Consider the following 21,736-nt stretch of genomic DNA (forward strand, 5'->3'; position numbering starts at 1 on the left):
CAGAAAAGTATAAAAAAGAAAAAATAATAACCAGCAATCCCACTATTCAGAGAGACCAAGCAGAAGGATGATAGAGTACCCCTGAATAATTGAGCTTAGCAAGTTGATGAAGCAAAATTCTAAAAAAAAAATCACATAGGTAAATATATAATTCTTGGCTACCTGAAGACCTGGGTCAGCACTTAAAGGTTTTTTTTTTTTTTTTTTTTTTTTTTTTTATTTATTTATTTTTTTAGATGGAGTCTCGCTCTGTTGCCTAGGCTGGAGTGCAGTGGCATGATCTTGGCCCACTGCAACCTCTGCCTCCCGGGTTCAAGCGATTCTCCTGCCTCAGCCTCCCGAGTAGCTGGGATTACAGACATGAGTCACCACACCCAGCTAGTTTTTGTATTTTTAGTAGAGATGGGGTTTCAACATTGGCCAGGCTGGTCTCGAACTCCTGACCTCAAGTGCTGGGATTACAGGCGTGAGCCACCAGGCCCTACGAAAACTATTTTTTATTAACATTTTGTTATGAAAAATGTAAAGCATATACAAAAAAGTAGAAAGAACTTTATAACAAACCTGAGGTATCCACACCCAGCTTCAAAAATTACCAATACGTGGCGAATCTTGTTTCATCAATTCATGCTGACTTTTCTCCTCTGTAGTCTAGATGACAATGATGATGATGATTATTTGAGATAGGGTCTCACTCTGTCTCCAAGGCTGGAGTGCAGTGGTATGATCATGGCTTGCTGCAGCCTTGACCTCCCCAGGCTTAAGCCATCCTCCCACCTCAGCCTCCTGAGTAGCTGGGACTACAGGCAGATGCCACCACACCTGGCTCATTTTTAAATTTTTCCTAGAGACAGGCTGTCACTACATTTCCCAGGTGTGGCCTCAAGCAATCCTCTCTCCTTGACCTCCCAAGGTGCTGGGGTTACAGGTGTGAGCTATTGTGCCTGGCCCTGGGCTAAATTATTTTGAAAGAAATCCCAGGCATTGTTTATCTTAACTTATACATATTTTAACTGTATTTCTAAAATGAGGTCTATAGAATCTGTGCAGTTTTGATGATTAACACATTAAATAATGCAGTATATTCCTGTGACTCCTACTAAGGACTTACACAGTTGCCCACAGAAATGCAGCTTTGTAGAGAGTGTGGGTGATCTGACTGGAGTGGGCCAGATCTCTTGCCTATGGAGTTGGGGATTTACTCTGCTGGGGAAAATACACCTCTGACCCTGTGTGAATCTCCCTTCAGCCTTCAAATGAGTGTATGCAAAGAGTTTCAGTGAACAGACAGCAACAGACCAAAAGTATAGGTAGCATATACCTGCTGAGAGTCTCCTCCCATGCCAGTCTTTCACATGCCCCCTGGTCCATTTTCAGTCGTCAGAGGAGCGGAGAGTCTTCAGCTGAATCTCGTGTGCTGGAGGTCTTTCTCTTCTGGGGTCTTAGTATCCATTTCTTGCTTTTCCTGGAACTGGCTAAACTCCCACCATTTCCTCAGCTGGATGTTCACCTTCCTCATTTCCCCCTGATTAGCAGCAGCCTGCAGTACCCCTTTTGCCCTTTTGCCTTAGCTGGATTAGGTACACCTTTTCTGCAAGGGTTGCTGTATTTTCCTCCCTCCTCACTTCCTGTCCAAGCTCCCACTATTACACGAAGGTCCTAGTCAGTTTCCTTTTCCACAGTGCTATTACCACAGAACTTGGCTGGTTGGTCCGGCTTCTTCTCTTTTCCCACTTCCACTTCCCCATGTACTGGATGCTTGCTATATGTCAGGGACTGTACTCTGTGCTGGGGATAAAAGAATGAAAGAAACAGAACCCTGCCGTAAAAGAGCTTGTGGATTGGCTGGAGGATCTAGGTGAACAAGAGAGGGAACGTAAATAAAGGCGGTGAAACATAATATGTGCCAGAAAACATGATGACATCAACAGTGATGACTAATGTTATAAGTACAAACTATTACTACAAACAACTAACATTTAGTTGTACGGCTACTATGTATGAGATGCTGTAACTCACTCCTTGTTCACTGTATTTTTAAATATTTTTGTTTCCCTTTCGCTGTAAAATGTTTACATGTTTGTTTTAAATTTATTTACTTAATTGTAGGTAACTTTTTAAGCCACTTTAAATCCTTTTGGAAACAAAGAGGAATAAAAGGTAGGCCAGGCATGGTGGCTCACACCTGTAATCCCAGCACTTTGGAAGGCTGAGGCAGCTGGATCACTTGAGGCCCGGAGTTCAAGACCAGTCTGGCCAACAGGGCGAAATCCTGTCTCTACCAAAAACACAAAAAATTAGCTGGCCATGGTGGTGCATGCCTGTAATCCCAGCTACTTGGGAGACCGAGGCACAAGAATTGCTTGAGGCCAAGAGGCAGAGGTTGCAGTGAGCCGAGATCATGCCATTGCACTCCAGGGTGGGTGACAGAGTGATACTGTGTCCCTGCCCCCCCAAAAAAAGGGTGAGCTTACTCTGCTTGGGGGAGTCAGAAAAGACTTGCTCAGAACAAGTGTTTTCTTTTTATATTTATTTTAATTTTGAATCTGGTCATATAATTCAAATATATAACATAATTATAGAAACATATACATACACATATATATATACATATGCATACACACATACACATATATATCCCCATTACCTTTTTGTCCATCTCCACATTCTCCAGAGGTAACTACTGCTATTAGTTTCTTGTGTGTCCTTCCAGAATTTCTGTGTGCACACATGAGCAAACATAAATAAGTTTCTTTCTTCCTCCCCAAAGTTAGCATATTATGCTTATTGATGTGTAGTCTGCTTTTTAAAAAAAAACATTTTATCATTTAGTGGTTAATAAAGTAGACTCTGGATTAGAATGCCTACATTCAAATCCCAGTTCTGTAATTTACTAGCTGCATGAACTTGGCAAGTTATTTAACTTCTTTGTGCCTTAATGTCTGTATCTGGATGTGAGGTCTTCAAAATCTTGCAGCTTTTTTATAGACTAAATTTTATCGTGTACTTTGTGCATATATATGATGCAACTTTATCATATACTGAAAACTCTTATGGACGTTCTATTCTGTTCTATTGGTCTATCTGGTCATACACCTATACCACAGTTTTAATTTTTGAGGTTTTATATCAGTTTGCTACCTGATAGGGCTGGACCCCAGAAGGGGATTTGAAAGATGAATGGAATTTGAAAGATAAATGGAATTCTCTTGGCAGAGATGATGACATCAACAATAATGACTAATGTTATTAGTACAAACTATTACTACTAACAACTAACATTTAACTGTATGTCTACTATGTATGAGATGCTGTAACTCGCTCCTTGTTTACCGTATTTTTAAATATTTTTATTTCCCTTTTGCTGTAAAATTTTTACATGTTTATTTTAAATTTATTTACTTAATTGTAGGTAACTTTTTAAGCCACTTTAAATCCTTTTAGAAACAGAGAGGAATAAATAGAAAAACAAACAAACAAACCAGGAACTGTATCAGGTGCTTTGCCAAGTAAATCCTTATAATAACCTGTCTTAGTCTGTTTGGGCTGCTATAACAAAATACCTTAGACTGGGCAATTTATAAACAGCAGAAATTTATTGCTCACAGATCTGGCAGCTGAGAAGTCTAATAAGTAGGCACCAGCAGATTCACTGGTGAGGGTCTGTTTCTCATAGATAGCACCTGCTATGTGTTCTCACATGGCAGAAAGGGCAAACAAGCTCTCTCTGGCTTTTTAAAATAAGGGCACCAATCCATTCATGAGAGCTCCACCCACATAACTTAATCACCTCCCAAAGGCCTCACCTCTTACTACGACTACATTAGGAATTGTTTCAACATCAATTTTAGGAGGACACAAACATTCAGACCATAACACAATCCTACAAGGTAGATGGTATTATCCTCCTTTCGCAAATGAAGATACTGATGCTTGTAGAGGTCAAGCAATTTTCTCAAGACTGTAGAGCAAATAAATGTGAAGTCAAGATTCAAACCAAGGTCCGCTGATAATACACCCTCTGTGGTTCCTGGTACTTACTTAAACAATACTGAATGAGGTTCTTCATTAAGGTCCTTACAAAGATAGTAGAAAAAAATACCTGAAAAACAAATAGAACGGCTGGGCCCGGTGACTCATGCATGTAATCCCAGCACTTTGGGAGGCTGAGGTGGGCAGATCACTTGAGGTCAGGAGTTCGAGACCAGCCTGGCCAACATGGTGAAACTCCATTTCTACTGAAAATGCCAACATTAGCACGGTGTGGTGGCGGGTGCCTGTAATCCCAGCTACTTGGGAAGCTGAGGCAGGAGAATCACTTGAACCTGGGAGGTGGAGGTTGCAGTGTGCCGAGATTGCGCCATTGCACTCCAGCCTGGATGACAGAGTGAGACTCAGCCTCAAAAAAAAATTTGTTTTTAAAAAAAGAAAAGAAAAGGAATGCACAATAGGGAATAATTATATACAGTTTTCCTAATAGTGAATGGATATATATAGTAAATATAGAATATGTCAAAGCATCACTACCATGTGATTTGGCTGTTAACCACTGTGCTAGGTGTCAAGGATACAATGATAAATGGGATCTGGCCCCTACCCCTTAACTCCTCCTCTGAGAGTTAACTGCCTGGTCTTTTTGGCCTAGACTCTCCATCTGTTGCACTCTTTCTTCATCCTATGCAGCTTTATGCCAGCCCTTTTTTGTTTCAAAGTTGTTAATGCATTTATGATTAACCAGTAGTGGCTTCTTGAAGTGCTGTTTTCAAGAGTATAAGGTTATATCTCAAGTCAGTGGCAAAAAATGCAGTGATTAGTCATGCCTTCCATGGGGGCAGGCGAGAGAAATGAAGGCAAACAGAACAACTATTTGTCATACCTGAACTAGTTGTCCAGAATGATCAGTTTCTCTCTGCAGCTGTTACAAATGATCATTTTATTGCTGGAATTCACCATTTCTTAAATCAGTGTATAAACTATTCCCCTCTTGGAAAGTTGTAGAGCAAATGAACTCATTTAACTTGGTTGTCACAGTATCATAAACATATTTTTGTGTCCAAGGAACCTGTCTCTTCTTCATTGCTAATTATATAACCCATACCAGTGCTGGCGGTGTCACTCTGTTCCAGGGCTGTAGATATGTTCACCAGCCATCACTGCTCATGAACGCTCTTGATGTCCCAGTGTTGTCATAGTGACTTTTGTTGAGGTGGGAAACCCCTGGGCTGAATGCTACCCTGTTCTATGGAGACCCTTATTTAATAGCTTCTTCCTCTATTTTGCCATTTAAAATTTCACTTCCTGTCACAGCTGGAGTTAAAAATGCTTACTAGTTGCCTGTCTGGAGTTTTCCTCTTTAAAAATTTCAAGGCCACACACAAATGAGTTGTTGCATTTCTGAGGTGTATTAGAGGTAGTTTTGTTTATTCTATTTCTTGGCTGAAAGCCATGCTCATCAATGAAATATTCTCTCTAAGAAGTTAATCCTTAAATGTCTTTTACTTCTTGGGAAATGAATTTGGACAGCTGAGGAGATTTCTATTCTCTTGTGGCTACCTGTCTGGCCACAGGAGGTGGAGAGAAAATGGAGGTTGTATTATATCTTGGTGTAGTCTTGGAAAGAGTATTGCATTTAAAGTCACTAGTGGCCGGGTATGGTGACTCATGCCTGTAATCTCAGCACTTTGGGAGCCCGAGGTGGGCGGATCACTTGACGTCAGGGGTTCGAGACCAGCCTGGCTAACATGGTGAAACCCCATCTCTACTAAAAATACAAAAATTAGCTGGGCTTAGTGGTGCGAGCCTGTAATCCCAGCTACTCGGGAGGCTGAGGCAGGAGGATCACCTGAAACTGGGAGGCAGAGGTTATAGTGAGCTGAGATCATACCACTGCACTCCAGCCTGGGTGACAGTGAGACTTGGTCTAAAAAAAAAAAAAAAAAAGTCACCAGCTCTGGATGTAAGTCCTTGTACCATTGCTTAGTTGCTATGTAATCTTGAGCCAGTTAATTAAACTGAAAGTCATTTGAGTCAACTGTAATATAAAATGAAGATTATTATAATATGGAGTCGTTGAGAGGAATAAATGGGATGGTATAGGAAAGCACCTTTGCAAAAGCAGTATTGTTAGATGTCTGGGTTTGCATTTTTCCTTGCTGGTTTCCCTATTATTCTTGTCTTAACCAGATGCAGTGTATATGTGAAATACAGTCTTTCCTGCAGCATCCAGATGTGCATTTTATGGAAAGCTAGTAGACCAAACACCTGATACTAAATCCACTTGATTTTGGTGGTGGGACTCCTCTTGTTTTCCCTTCACTACTCTTCTTGTTCAGCACAGTATTGATCATCATTTATAAATTACACCTTAATTGTAATGTCTTTTATCATGTTTGTGAAGATAAGAAAAAGAGGTGCTCTCTCTCCCACAAAACTTCATTATTTTTTATTTTATAAATTAAAAAATATTTTTAGAGACAAGGTCTCACTATGTCACACAGGCTGGCCTGGAACTTCTGGTCTCAAGGGATCCTCCTGCTGCAGGCTCCTGAGTAGCTGACATTATGGATGTGTACCACCATACACACTTCACAAAACTTAAAAGAAATTTAGTTGAGTGAATGCAACAGCTAGCTCAGGCTCTGGGAGAAATGTGAGCCTAAGAAGGAAAAGACAGAATGTTAGAAGAGAATTACTGGCCAGGTGCGGTGGTGCACGCCTGTGATCCTAGCACTTTGGGAAGCTGAGGCGGGTGGATCCCCTGAGGTCAGGAGTTCAAGATTAGCCTGGCCAACATGGCAAAACCCCATCTCTACTAAAAATACAAAAATTAGCCGGGCATGGTGGCAGACATCTGTAATCCCAGATGCTCGGGAGGCTGAGGTATGAGAATCGCTTGAGCCCGTGCGGTGGAGGTTATAGTGAGCCGAGATCGCACCACTGCACTCTAGCCTGGGGGATAGAGCGAGACTCTGTCTCCAAAAAAAAATTAGTCATGTGTGATGGTGCACGCTTGTAATCCCAAGCAGTCAGGAGGCTGAGGCACAAGAATCACTTGAACCCAGGAGGCGGAGGTTGCGGTGAGCCAAAATCGCACCACTGCACTCCAACCTGGGTGACAGAGTGAGACTCTGTCTCAAAAAAAGAAAAAAATAGAGAGAATTACCTATTTGACAAATTGTTGAGGGTCTGTACTCTGCATCTTAACTCAGGCGAAGATGATGATTTGTGAGGTGGGATCCCATTGCATAATGCACAGCCTCCTGCCATCTCTGTGGCTCTATCTCACTCCTTTTTCTTCTGTCAACTTCTCTTTCCTTTCTGAAACAACTGTCACATTCCTTTCTAGTGGCCTGCATGGTCTTTACACCACTCAGATCCCCTTCTAAGAAGGACTTGCTGCCCATGTCCAGGGACAGGGTTTGTAGACAGCCTCCAGCTGTCCAGCAGCTTCAGGGTCCATTCCAGTGGGGGAGAGCTGCCTTGCCCAGGGTCATGCTATTCCCTGGGGAGCCCACATCGGTGACTGAGCAGGGTAGAGGCATAAAGGCTGGGCCATTTCAGCCTGATGAGAGACACTCTGATGGGCATACTTGCTCCAGAGCTCCCTCCCTGGTTAGTTGCGGCTTTAGTGGGCCTGCATCACAGGTCAAGCTCTTCTGCCCCAATCCTGCTTCCTCCTTTCTTTCACAGACATTGATTCCTAATAAACACTTTTAAAATATGTTTAAAATATACCAGTTTTATTGAGATACAATTTACATACCATAATATTTGCTCTTTTAAAGCATACAGCTAAGTGGTTTTAGCCTATTTACAAAGTTGTGGAATCATCACCACTATTTAATTCCAGAAAATTTTCATGACTCCTAAAAAGAAGCCCCGTACCTATTAGCAGTCACTCCCTATTTTCCCTTCCCCTATCCCCTGGCAGTGATTACTCTACTTTCTGTCTCTAGATTTGCCTATTCTGGATGTTTCATATGAATGGAATCATATAAGTGGCTTTTTGTGATTAGCTTCTTTTATTTAGCTTAATGCCTAGCCTGGGCAACAAGAGAGAAACTCCATCTCAAAAAAAAAAAAAAAAAAAAAAATTAAAAGGGAAGAGAGAAGGATCAGTTGAGAGGTGATGCCAGAGGGACCAGTAAGGGCTGCAATCTGTAAGTGGCATTTAGGTCATGATGAGATATTTGGACCCTCCCTGAGGCAGTGGAGACTCAGAGAAGGCAGGTAAGGTGTGATCAGGTGTGCCCTCACTTCATTTGTGGATTACAAATGGTGGGCAGCTCTTCTATCTTAGAAGACATTCTGAGTTGGCCAGAGTCTGGGAGGAGGGATGTTGCTAGAGGTGAAGGGATGAATTGTAGGTTGAAGAGGACATCAGAATGAATATCTGGGGTGCAGCATATGCACATGAGACTCAAGGGAAGGTGGAAAGGTACCAGGGGAGAGAGGGCAGTGTGGCATGTTGGAAAGAGCATGGGCTTTAGAGTTGGACACACCTGGATTTTGATTCCTTTTTCATCTCTTAGCCACTCTGTAGTGTTAGGCAGATTAGCTAACTTCTTTAATTGGCTCTTTCTTCATCTCTAAAAGGAAGATAATAACCCTAACCTCTCAGCATTTCCTTGTGAGGCTGAAGTGAGGTAACTTGTATAAGGCAATCAACTCCTCTTAGCTCATTTTTCCTGTCTCCATTCCCAGGCCAGGCCCAGGAGGTAGGACCCAGGGTGGAGGCCTGGAGTTGGATCATCAGGTAACCAAGGGCAGAGGGCAGGGAAGGTCAGGGGAGCCTGGACCAAGGAACAGGAAGTGGGAGGGAGAGGAGGGCCAGAAGAATTGCTGGGCTGGATCCAGGCAGAAGCACCTCTGTATGGATGAAATTTTTTTGAAGCTTAGTTCTTTCTGAAGTTCCAGAACAACCTTTCTCCCATACACTAATTCAGGCCTCTCTGCAACTGTGAATGGTGGCCGCTGGGGTCCATTTGGATGTTGAAGTCTGACAAACCTCACACTTAATTTTAGCCTCTGACAGTGGGCCAGATACAGTGAAGCCAGAGGCTGTGTTTTGGAAGGCACAACTGCCTAGGGATGAAGAGTCACCTCTATCAATTCTTGCTTCCTTTTTCTTATTTATTTTTCGGAGACCGAGTCTTGCTCTGTCACCCAGGCTGGAGTGCAGCAGTGTGATCCTGGCTCACTGCAGGCTTAAACTCCTGGGTTTAAGCAACTCTCTTGCCTCAGCTTCCCAAAGTGCTGGGACTATGGCCGTGAGCCACCAAGCCTGGCCATGTCTTGATTTTTAAAAAGCTATTTTGCATCTGCTAGTTTTCAGTTCCAAATGATGCGTGGTTGAGATCCGTGGCCTCTGCAGCTCCTTGCCACCCTGTGATGCTGGGACTGAGAGTCAAGTGGAGTTTGGCAGCTACTTCTGAGCCATCCTGGACACTTGCCATCCCAGATGCTAATCTCATCCATCTTGGGGTCTGCCACTTAGCAGCTGAATGGAGAAACTGCCGGCCTCCAGAACCGTAAACACAGTGCAGAAAACCATGCATTGGACCTGTTAGAGATCACTCCTCTTCTGTGGGGAGATACTGCCAGTCTCCAGAAAGAAGAAAATGATACAAGAGCTGTGTGTTGACCTGGGAATGTGTGTTGGGAATCTCTCATGGCACCACCATGTTCAAGAGTGCAAGGATCATTGAGGCATGTGAGCCCAAGGCCACACGAAAACCTAAAGCATTTCCTTTCTTTGATGCTTAATCAGAATTTGTGGGTATTTGATTGTTCTGTGTTCATTTATTTGGCAAATGTTTGCCCAGAACTTCCTATTACTCTGGAATTTATGAAATTGCCTTGTTTTGTATTAAAGATGATAGAATAGAAGCAATTTCCCATGGTTTGATCTCGTATATGACAGGCACCATGCCAGGAGCTGGAGATGCAAAGAAATGAAACACAGATTCTGGCTGAAGGCGCTTAGAGTCCAGAGAGGAGGTGGACACACATAACTGGAATTCAAGTGATATGGGTTCTATTACAGATATGTACAAAGGGCTGTGTGGTACATACGCAAAAGGGAAGGACCAAAGCAAAGGCTTCCCAGAGACGCCACTTGGGTTTTAGTATATGGAATAAGAACTTTTCTGGTGAGGCCAGGTGCGGTGGCTCACGCCTGTAATCACAGCACTTTAGGAGGCTCAGGAGGGTGGATCACGTGAGATCAGGAGTTCAAGAGCAGCCTGACCAACATGGTGAAACCCCATCTCAACTAAAGATACAAAAATTAGCTGGGTGTGATGGGACATGCTTGTAATCCCTGCTACTCGGGAGGCTGAGGCACGAGAATCTCTCAGACCTGGGAGGCGGAGGTCGCAGTAGGCCAAGATCACACCGTTGCACTCTAGCCTGGGCAACAAGAGCAAAACTTCATCTCAAAAAAAACTAAAGAAAAAAAAAAAGAGCAAGAATTTTTTTGTGAAATTCTCAAAATTGATCAGCTATGCTAGGGATACACAGTGAGGTGGCTTTGTACTATGCCAGGCTAGCTTAATGTCTAACTGTATAATAAATTCTTTATTCTACATTACCCATCATGGTTCCGCTTCTCTGATCGACCCCTGACTTTTGCACACAGTCTCCATTCACGCTGTGTTTGATTGATTAGCATTCCATATTTAATGACTATGTTAAGTAGCAAGGAATCATGTATTTTCAAATGTCAGCAACTACAAAGATGCCCCAGAAACTTTCTTGCCGGGAAGTCTATCATTGCTTTCCCAAAAGGCGTCATCACTCTATTTCCTTTTCTCTTCTCCTAACCCAGCCCATCGAATCCAGATCCCAGGATGTGTAACAGGAGGCTCTGGAAAGCCGAGCGTCTTGAAGGATTTAGAGAACATGCATCTGAGGAACATTAGTGACAGATAGGACTTCTGACTGGGGAAATGGTCCTCTCCCCACTGTCCCCCACCATGAGTGTGTGACAACTCCTAGGAGCTCCGCTGAGCTGTAGAGAAACTTGGTGCCCTTAGTAGTATTGATCTCAAAAGTGTTGTTGTGAGGATTAAATGAGACAATGTGTTTATATCTCTTAGCATAGTATTGCTAGTACATTGTAAGCACTCAATAAACATTAGCTTTCACTATTCTTTATTGTGGTAAAATAGACATAACTTTAAACTTACCACTTTAACCACTAAGTGTACAGTTGAGTGTATTAAGCACATTCACATTGTCTTTCAACAGCCACCACCACTCCATCTCCGAACTTTTTCATCTTCCCAAACTGAAACTTCATACCCATTAAACAATAACTCCCATTTCTCCCTCCCTCCAGCCTCTGGCAACTAGCATTCTTTCTGTCTCTATGAATTTGTCTACTCTAGGAACCTCATATAAGTAGAATCAAACAATATTTGTCCTTTTGCAACGGGCTTATTTCACTTAGCATAATGTCTTCAAGGTTCATCCATGTTGTGGCATGTATCAGAATTTTCTTTCTGGCCAGGGCTGGTGGCTCATGCCTGTAATCCCTGCACGTTGGGAGGCCTAGGCCTAGGCAGGTGGATCACCTGAGGTTGGGAATTTGAAACCAGCCTGGCCAACATAGTGAAACCTCGTCTCTACTGAAAAGACAAAAATTAGCCGGGCGTGGTGGTGTGTGTCTGTAATGCCAGCTACTTGGGAGGCTGTGGCAGGAAAATTGCTTAAACCTGGGAAGCGGAGATTGCAGTGAGCTGAGATCGCACCAGTGCATTCCAGCCTGGGTGACAGAGTGAAACTCTGTCTCAAAAAAAAAAAAAAAAAAAGAACTTTCTTCGTTATTAAGGCTTTATAATATTTTGTTGTATGTATGTGCCACATTTCATTTATATGTATAAATCACATTTTATTTTATTCATCTGTTGACTGGCACTTGAGTTGCTTCCATCTCTTATGAATAATGCTATGAACATAGGTGTACAAATATTGTTTGAGTCCCTGCTTTGAATTCTTCTGGGTGTATACTCAGAAGTAGAATTGCTGGATGATATGGTACAGTCATATGTCGCTTATTGACTGAAATAGTCTGACAAATGCAGCATTATGCAATTCCGTCATTGTGCAATTGTAGGGTGCACTTACACAAAGATGCACCCTACATGGTATAGCCTACTACACACGTAGGCTATATGGTGTAACCTATTGCTCCTAGGTTATAAATCTGTACAGCATGTTGCTATACTGAATGCTGTAGGCAGTTGTAACACAATAGTACGTACTTGTGTATCTAGACATATCTAAACATAGAAAAGGTACAGTACAAATATGGTATTATAAATTTAATGGGACCAATGTGGTATGTGTGGTCTGTCATTGAACAAAACGTCCTCATGTGGTACATAACAATAATTCTATGTTTAATTTTTTAAAAAGCTAGTTTCCATTATTATCATTATCAATTACAAAGTTGCTTCTCCAGGGAACAAAAGGGGACAGAGACTGGGCAAAGAAGAAAGTGCCAAGGTCCCTTGCAGCTTGAGGAATCCAATCCCAGTGCTCTGTGTGCCATGCCCCAGCATTTACTCTGTCGTTGTGCGCCTCCTTCCTCTGCTTGGGTCGGAAGAGGACACAAGAGGAAGCTGATGGAAAGAAGACGATGGGGAGGATTAGGTTACATAAATGGAGAGGGCAGCCTCATATATGTCACAGGGTGGTTGGACACTTGAGGCTTTGGCTGTGCAGCTCGAGTGTTGCTGTGTTTTCCTGCCCCACTGTGGGGTGTTGAGAGAGGCACGGGTGCAGTGGAAAGAACGGCCTGGGGATGCAGACTGTCATGGCACTTCATCCTGTAGGACCTGGAGCCCAGGCAGTGAAGGCAGCATGAAGTTGACCGAACTGGCAGCCTTGGGGAGCCTGAAGGCCAGGGCTGCTCAGGACCTGGAAAACATCTGGGAACTTATTCCTCAAAAACCTCAGAGCCCTAGTTTTTAAAAATGGCTCCCTCCTTCACAGGGGGGCCAATAATGTGTATGAAAATTCTGGAAGATATGAAATGGTATCATCCGTGGCTAAGTTCCTTCTTCACAAATGGCTGTTACCCTCTCAGATCCCTGGCTTCTGCCTTCCTCCTCCTGGTGGGATGCTGTCAGGTATCTCTTGGGCTCAGCTGTGTACCCAGTTATGAGCCAACATCCCCCTCAGTGCAAATACGTAGAACTGGGCGACTCTCTCAGATGCATCGGCACGCAGTCCTGCTCTAATACCTAGATTTCCTTTGGTACAAATCAGACTCCAGTTTTTTTCTCAAAGGACACCCTCCTTCACTCAATATCACATAGCCTGGGAGTTACGAGGCTTCTTTGCCAGCCTCCTTCCCAGAGATTATTGGGGGTGGCAGTTCTCCTTCATAAAGAATTTCAAATTAGGCTTTTGGGGTTCTTTCCAAATGTGGTTATTCACACGAAGATACAGGATAAGAAGATCACATTCATTACACAACCATAAACTTGTGACCCATTACTGGCCATTTTGACAACAGTGTACTATAAGTTATTTTAAAAACAAACCTTGAAAGTTTCTTGTCAATGGAATAATTATATCACATTTGGGTTTTCTGTTAAAAGCATTAATTTGTTTAATAGATTTAAAATATGCTATAAATTTGGTATCCATTCCTGGTTTGGCTCAGCCTGCAGAACTCATCTATCCCTTAGCCACTGTGCTTTTATTTCTAACTTTTCAGAGTAGAAGTCATGGGCTGGGCCTCAAAGCGGAGGCCAGAGCCCTGCTGTCTTGCATGGTTGGACCAGACCTTTTTCTAGGACTAGCGCAGTTGCCGCAGAGGTTTTTTTGGGTGAGTTGTCAGTGGTCATTTTTGTGGATTCTGAGCAGTGATACCAGGTTGGAGTCTCCATTGCTGGCCACAGGTCACCTGGTTCTGTCTTGAGCAAACTGTCTACAGTTTAAACTCTTTTTTTTTTTCTTGAGACAGAGTTTCGCTCCTGTTGCCTGGGCTGGAGTACAATGGTGTGATCTCGGCTGATTGCAAACTCCATCTCCCAGGTTCAAGCGATTCTCCTGCCTCAGCCTCCTAAGTAGCTGGGATTATAGGCATGTGCCACCATGCCTGGCTAATTTTTGTATTTTTAGTAGAGATGGGGTTTCACCATGTTGGCCAGGCTGGTCTCGAACTCCTGACCCCAAGTGATCCATCCACCTCGGCCTCCCAAAGTGCTGGGATTACAGGCATGAGCCACCACGCCCAGCTGTACTGTTTAAATTCTGTTCAACGCCCTTGTTCTCGGGCACAGATTCTGGACCTCCTGTTTGCACCTGTGGAGGAAAGCCTGGGCATATTTAGGCCAGTTTTCTTGGACCCTTCCCCATAATGGTATGTATATTTTTACCAAGCCCAGTGATTCAATTATTTCTTGCTGCATGATAGATTACCCCCACATTTAGCGCCTAAAACAGCAAGGATTTATTATCATACACATTTTCTATGCGTCAGGAGTCTGGGAGGGGTTTAGCAGGGTAATTCTGGTTCAGGTCCTCTCATGAGGCTGCTGTCAAGCTGTCAGTCCAGGCTGCAGTCATCTCAGGGCTGGAGAATTTGTTTCTAAGCTCACTCACTTGGTGGTTGCTAGATCTCAGTTCCTCATTGACTGTTGGCTAGAGTCTCCCTCAGTTCCTCACCATGTGAACCTCTCCGTAGAGTAGCTGACAACATGGCAGCCGGCTTCCCGCAAAGTGATTGGCATCCCCCAAAATGAAACAGAGACCCTAAGCTGGAAGCCACAGTCTGTAATGACCTAATCTCAGAAGTGACACGCCATCACTCCTTCATATGCTACTGATCACACAGACCAACCCTGGTGCAATGTGTAGGGGGTGCTGTACAAGGTTGTGAATACCAGGAGATGGGGATCATTGGGGTTCATTTTGGAAGCTGGCTGCCCCACCCAGCTCCCCACTCAGCAACATGCCTCCAACTCTTACAAGTACCTTCTAGGGAGTTCCTAGTAGGATCTAGGCACTGTCCTACGAGCTTTGCAGGCATTAACTCACTGAATCCTAGTAACCTAGAGGTTGATACAAGGGTGGCTCCTTTTTTGTGATTTCAGAACCTGGGGCACAAAGTGGTTAAGTAATCATTAGTTTATATTGTGTCCTGGAATGAAACAGATATTGCTCAGGGCTCCAAATTTTTCTTCATTTTGCCAACTTTTTGGCTAGAAATAGAGATCCTTGATCTGCATCCCTTTCACCGCTGCCTTTCCCAGTCAAAGACTGAGCTCCTTAAGGAGCCCAGGGCTCTGACCCTTTAAGGGACCCTGGAGAAAAGAGCTTGCCTCTAAATTTCTCCTTAGGGGAGGATCTTCCTGGGCCTGCCGTCCTCTTCTCTACTGGAACTTTGGGACACCAGTTGCTGCCAGTCTGAGCCAGGGGAAGGGAAGGGTTCTAAATTTCAGAAGATAAAACAGTTTAGCAGAGGACTGAGCTTTGAGAGGAAGGAGAGCGGGGAAGATACAAAGCTACTGCTCCAGTCTACTGTTTAAGGGCGTCTACAGTCTTCTCACCAACCTGCCTTCCCAGGCTGTTTCCCATCTCTCGTTCCCAGAAACAACAAATCACTCATGGTTAATAAACACATTGTCATTTTCTTTGCCTTTGTGCGCTTGTTTTCCGGTTCCAGTTTTCTGTTCCCTCCTACCCCTCTCTGCCTACTAATGCCTACTGACTTCAAGACCCAACTAAAAATCACCCTGAGATATCTCCCTCTGGGCCGGTGCATCACAGATTTTAATGTAAGCGGAGCCCTTGTGCAAGAATTCATTTTGAGGCCCTGTTAAATTACAGACTTTCATTCGGTAGGTCTGAGGTGGGGCCGGAGGGTCTACAACTGAAAGAACTCCAGGGTAGCGTAAATGCCATTGATCTCTTAACCACACATTGAGTAGCAAGGCTCTACATCTCATCTCTCCTTTCATCCTTTTTGGAAATGTAAGCCTATTCCATGGTAGAAGCTATTTTAAGGGAAACCAGATGTCTTATACTGGCTAAAATTAATTTGGCATTCAGCAATTATTAAATTATTTGGTAGATATGTAGGGTGACCAATGTCCTGATTTGTCTGGCATTGTGGGGTTTCCTGGGACATGAGACCTTCACTGCTAAAACTGGGCAAGTCTTAGGAAAACCAGAATGAATTGGATATCTTGCCTCTGGCGGTTAGAGGTGAGTGAGGGCGATGTGTACCTTTCCTTACAACCTTTCCACCAGGTGCGGTCTTGACAAAATTCTACTAAAGCTATGAATGTTTATTAGCCAGCAGGCATAAGAACTGTCGTAGGCTGGGTGCAGTGGCTCACGCCTGTAATCCCAGCACTTTGGGAGGCTGAGGTGGGCAGATCTTTTGAGCTCAGGAGTTTGAGACCAGCCTAGGCAACATGGGGAAATGTCGTCTTTATATTTAAAAAAAAAAAAAAAAAAAAAAAAAAAGCCAGGTGTGGTGGCACGTACCTGTAGTCCCAGCTACTTAGGAGACTGAGGTGGGAGGATCCCTTAAGCCCAGGTGGCTGAGGTTGCAGTAAACTGAGATTGCACCACTGCATTCCAGCCAGTGCAAAGACCCTGTCTCAAAAAAAAAAAAAAAAAGAACTGTCCTACACTGGTTGTTGCGGCTTTGGGGAGAGCCATTCTCTGCCTCAGACACTACACATAACACAAACATGGTCGGTTCTCTCCAAAATAGACACAAGGAAATTACAATGACAGGACCAACTAATCTTAGAGTAAGGTAAAGTTACAGCCTCTATGGAAAGAGACACAGCACCCAGGGAACAATAGACCTTGTCACTCCACCAAAAATAATAGACTGCTTGAATTTGTATACTTCATTCAAACATGAGCAGTAAGCACGGTCTTGCAGTTAGTGAGGAGGCCTGAAGGTTTCAGAGGCAAGTGCCTGTCTCAGGGCGTTGAGTCAGCCAGGAAATCAGCTCTGTGTCTTTCTCAGATTCAGGTTTTGTTGGTCTTTGTGATATTTTGCCTGGAGGATGGGTGGAAGGTCACCTCAAGAAGTGACCACAGCTCAAAGTTATTTTATTCTACATTGCAAAGTATGCCAGATAGAAGAAAACACCCTTTAGCTTCCCTTTGTCATTCAACACCAGGAAGAAAAGAGGAAAATGGAATTGGTTTTCTTTTTTTTTTTTGAGATGGAGTCTCTGTTGCCAGGCAATGGTGTGATCTCGGCTCACTGCAACCTCTGCCTTCCGGGTTCAAGCAATTTCCCTGCCTCAGCCTCCTGAGTAGCTCGGACTACAGGCGCCTGCCACCAAGGCCAGCTAAATTTTTTATATTTTTAGTAGAGATGGGATTTCACCATGTTGGCCAGGCTGGTCTTGAACTCCTGACCTCAGGTGATCCACTCACCTTGGTCTCCCACAGTACTGGCAATACAGGCGTGAGCCACTGCGCCCTGCCTGGAATTGGTTTTCTTTGGGCTCTGAGGAACACACAAAACAACAAGACCCCTCAGAGTTCGGATAAACCAATCTCGTGGGACTACATTGGAACAGCTGAAGGTTTTTTCTTAGGGGCAGGGGGGAATTTCTTTCTGATTGAACCTCAGCATTTTTTTTTTTTTAATTTTTAGACTTCCCTTTGTTTTCTTACAAAACAAAACATCAAAACGGAGACTTTAGTTGCCTCTAGGCCTCTCAGAAGAAGCCAGCTGTGGGGAGGGAGGCGGGGCTGCTAAGAGTTCTGCGAACGGATTTTTCAGAGCAAGTGTTAGCGTCAGTGGACCTCTGGTCCTCCCTGTGGATTTGTAAACCAACCTCTGACACCCATTCAGCAAAACAACTTCACCTTTCACCTACTTTCCTTGTTTTCCAGCTGTTTGGTGCATGCTCTGTGTGCATATGTAAGCAACTCTTGATGATTTTGTTTGCTTACACTATTTCCTCCTCAATAAAGAGAAAGAATAGGGCCTGAGTATGTCTCTGTTGGGCGGGACCCCAAGGGGATCTAGAGATTGTGACCCAGCATCAGATGACAACCCTGGCCTCAGACAAAGACCCTTTGTTTCACAAATGAAGCAACTGACACCTGGATGACTTGCTCCATGCTGGCAAATGAGTGATGGGATCTAAAACAAGATGTTTTTAATGCTCTCAATTAAAATTCAGAGCCTCAAGGTTGAAAAGGACCTTGACAATTACATATCCAACCTCACACAGATGCTTGAATTCTGGTCTCTAAAGAGTGTACAGTGGCTGGGCGCAGTGGCTCACGCCTGTAATCCCAGCACTTTGGGAGGCTGAGGCAGGCAAATCACGAGGTCAGGAGTTCGAGACCAGCCTGACCAATATGGTGAAACACTGTCTCTACTAAAAAACACAAAAATTAGCCAGGCATGGTGGCGCATGCCTGTGATCCCAGCTACTCAGGAGGCTGAGGCAGAAGAATCGCTTGAACCCAGGAGGGGGAGGTTGCAGTGAACCGAGATTGCGCCACTGCACTGCAGCCTGGGTGACAGACAGAATGAGATTCCATCTCAAAAAAAAAAAAAAAAAAAAGAGTGTAGAGTGGCCATGTGGCCACTACTGGTCTCATTGGAAGATGAGGAGATCACAACTGTCCCAGCAAATGGAAGCTCCTTCATTTATTTCCATGGGTGCAGGATATCGCCCAGGCTGGAGTGCAGTGATACGATCTTGCCTCACTGCAACCTCCACCTCTCAGGTTCAAGCAATTCTCCCTGCCTTAGCCTCCCAAGTAGCTGGGATTACAGGCGCCTGCCACCACACCTGGCTAATTTTTGTATTTTTAGTAGAGATGGAGTTTCGCCATGTTGGTTGGCCAGGCTGGTCTTGAACTCCTGACTTCAGGTGATCCATCCGCCTTGGCCTCCCAAAGTGCCAGGATTACAGACATGAGCCACCGCACCTGGGGAGCTCTCTGTTTTTGAATCTGTTACTTTCTATCAGAATTATACAAATATCAATGAATTTTCATTAAAAAGGTATTTGCTAGAGCATACTTCATTTACCTTTGATCAATTAATTGGAGAACACTGAGAAGCCTTTAATTTCCACAAGGGATATAGCCTTTCCTAAACATAACCTGCTTATTTGAGGTAGAATATCTTGTAACTCTAAACTTACACAGAACAAATTTAGGAAAATACTGGTTTGAACTATGGAATAAAATTCTTAAAAAGGTACACGTTAATTAATTTTTTGTGAGTCAAATATTTTAAATGTAATAACAGGAATTTACCACTCAAAAGCAACCAATGGAAAATATATTGCTAAATATAAATAACATTATTTATATAACATAAAAATGTTGGTGAACATATTCTGTATTATAAATCATTCTGGAATGATGTGTGCAAATCTCTCTCATTCTTTTCGAGATAGGGTCTCACTCTGTCACGCAGGCTAGAGTGTGGTGACACGATCATGACTCACTTTAGCCTCAACCTTCTGGACTCAAGTGATCCTCCTACCTCAGCCTCCCTAATAGCTGGGACTACATGTGTGCACCACCATGCCCAGCTAATTAACAAAAAAATTGTTGGCCTTGTGCGGTGGCTCATGCCTGTAATCCCAGCGAGGCAAGACGTAGGGAACATAAGGCTGATCCACGCTGACTTCCTAGAAGTAAATCAAATAAAAGCACTTCGGCAATGACAGAAATGTGAATGGCTTTGTAACTTCACTTCATCCTCTCCATTTTACATAGATCATATACACCAAGTAACACCCTCTCCATTTACACTAGGGTGTGTTCTGAGTAAATGACTCTGTGACTTGACTTCATTCTCTTCATTTACATAGAATATTTGCCAAGTAACCAATGGGAAACCTCTAGAGTATTGAAACCTCAGAAAATTCTGTGAGCCAGGCTCTTGAGCACCTATGCTCAGGCCTACTCCCGCACTGTGGAGCGTACTTTCGTTCTCAATAAATCCCTGCTTTTGCTTTCCTCGCTTTGCGAGTTTTGTCCAACTCTTTGTTTGAGACCCAAGAACCTGGACACCTTCTACCAGAACACCAGCACTTTGGCAGGCCGAGGGTGTGGATCACCTGAGGTCAGGAGTTCCAGACCAGCCTGGCCAACAGGCAAAACCCTGTTTTCTACTAAAACAATTTAAAAATTAGCTGGGCCTGGTGGCGTGTGCCTATAGTCGCAGCTACTCAGGAGGCTGAGGCAGGAGAATAGTTGGAACCTTGGAGGCAGCAGTTGCCGTGAGCTAAGATCAAGCCACTGCATTCCAGCCTGGGTGACAGAATGAGACCCTGTCTCGTTGTAGAGATTGGGGAGTCTCACTACATTACCCAGGCTGGTCTTGAACTCCTGGGCTCATATAATCCTCCTGCCTCAGTCTCCCAAAATGTTGGGATTACAGGCATGAGCTACTGTGCCTGCCTACAAATATCTTAATACTTATTTTGTATGTAAAAATTTGGGGAAACTTTTAATTTTTAATTTTGTTTGGCTGCATTTTTAAAATTTCTATATTGGGCCAGGTGCAGTGGCTCATGACTGTAAGCTACTCGGGAGGCTGAGGCAGGAGAATCACTTGAACCCAGGAGGCGGAGGTTGCAGTGAGCTGAGATTGTGCCACTGCACTCCAGCCTGGCGACACAGTGAGACTCTGTCTCAAAAAAAAAAAAGAAAAAAAAAAAATTCTGTATTGAACACAACTAAGTTTTAAAACAGCACGCGCCAACAGCAAAAAGACTCAAGATAAGCAATGACAGATCCTATAGGAAAGTGAAGAATGTGTTTGGTAGAGAGAATAAGCAACACTCCTCCTTTCATCTTTTGTGTAAGCCAGGGAGATATTGTCTCTCTCATCCTGTGTGAGAAATGCATGGCAAAAGTATCATATTCCTTGTATCATTTTTCTGATCAAAAACCTGTAATATTTGCCTATAAATAGTCTAACCTCCTCTGTCTGGATGTTAAGATGCTGTGTAATCTAATCCCCTTTTAGCTCTCAGATTTACCTAATGTTGGTTCCTTTCTGATAACATGCCACTCCAGCCAGGCTTACTTTTTCTTTCCAGTCCTCTTGTCCCTATGCCCTTTTCTGTTCAGTGTCTTTGTTTATGTTTTTCAGATCAGAATGTCCTTTCTACCTCTCCAAATTCAAGGCCATTTGTACCCCACACTGATTTTTCCCTTTCCTGATCTCTGATGGCAGTTCCAGAGTCTACCATACCATGTATCATTTACTGATTCACTGGGCTTACCTAGGCTCAGCCCTTAATGCTGACTGGCAGAGGCAAAACTTAGGTTGCTGGCTACCTAGGTTGCTGGTGTTACCAGAAAAGGGGTCTACATCCAGACCTCAAGAGAGGGTTCTTGGATCTTGCACAAGAAAGAATTCAGGGCAAGTCCGCAGTGCGAAGTGAAAGCAAGTTTATTAAGACAGTAAAGGAATATAAGAATGGCTATTCCATATAGTATCCCCAAGGACTGCTGGTTGCCCATTTTTATGGTGATTTTTTGATGATATGCTAAACAAGGGGTGGATTATTCATACCTCCTCTTTTTAGACCATATAGGGTAACTGCCTGACGTTGCCATGGCATTTGTAAACTGTCATGGCGCTGGTGGGAGTGTAGCAGTGAGGACGACCAGGGGTCACTCTTGACGCCATTTTGATTTTGATGGGTTTTGGCCAGCACCTTTACTGCAACCCGTTTTATCAGCCAGGTCTCTATGT

Source organism: Macaca fascicularis, chromosome 15, assembly GCF_037993035.2.
Source record: "Macaca fascicularis isolate 582-1 chromosome 15, T2T-MFA8v1.1".
In the NCBI taxonomy this organism is placed as follows: Eukaryota; Metazoa; Chordata; class Mammalia; order Primates; family Cercopithecidae; genus Macaca; species Macaca fascicularis.